Raw genomic sequence first — 854 nt, forward strand, 5'->3', positions numbered from 1 at the left:
ATATATATTCTAATTCGAGAATTGTTATTTATTTTCATGTCATTTTTCATCGATTTCCAATAGATTCTAAAATGTAGAGAGTAAATATTTACACGCGGAAAAGTTTACAACTTCTCACGCGTTTCAGAGACAAGTAACGATGAACAGCCTTCAGAATTATGACATTTTTTGTCTGAATTATATTATAAAGCCTAAAAACAAAAACTCACTCAATGTTTATTTATTCATCTAATTAATTTCTCATATATACGTATGAAACACACATATACATATAAGATACATGAGACTACATAAGCATATATATGTATATTAAACTTATGCTACACTTATCTCTACGTACAGACACAACGTATGCAGTGGTGTATATATATATACTTACATATATACATTCATACATTCATATATACTAGTACAATGCATGTGTGTGTGTGTGTGATTGTTATCTGAGAAACTATCATCATTACTTCTTTATTTTTCTACAGCAATTTACCCATTCGCATCCACAGGCGCATGCATAACCGAAATAGCTTTATTTCATAGTAAAATCCACCTCCTTGTAAGTAATTAGCAATTTAAGCAAGATATCGTTTCACATAATACAATGCTTCTCTATTTATTGTGTCGCAATATAGATGATAGATATACTTAAAATTGCAGTCATTGTATTCATTCCAAATACTGTACAAGCTCTCACATTATAAATATAGACATCGGGTCGGGTTATTTGCAATTTCAAATAAAAAAAAAAATTGCTGCAGTTTATGAAACTATCTGATATTGAAAGTAGAAACAATTCTCTCTCTCTCTCTCTCTCTCTCTCTCTCTCTCTCTCTCTCTCTCTCTCTCTCTCTCTC

The 854-nt window shown here is 30.6% G+C and overlaps 1 protein-coding gene across 3 annotated transcripts in view; it reads right to left on the reverse strand.

The window, feature by feature from the left end:
• LOC106874384 (glutamate receptor ionotropic, kainate 2) overlaps nt 1-854 on the reverse strand; it is a 1,088,700-nt gene that overhangs the window by 98,445 nt on the left and 989,401 nt on the right. The gene's annotated exons all lie outside the window — the stretch shown is intronic.

Source organism: Octopus bimaculoides, chromosome 2 (genome assembly GCF_001194135.2).
Source record: "Octopus bimaculoides isolate UCB-OBI-ISO-001 chromosome 2, ASM119413v2, whole genome shotgun sequence".
NCBI lineage: Eukaryota > Metazoa > Mollusca > Cephalopoda > Octopoda > Octopodidae > Octopus > Octopus bimaculoides.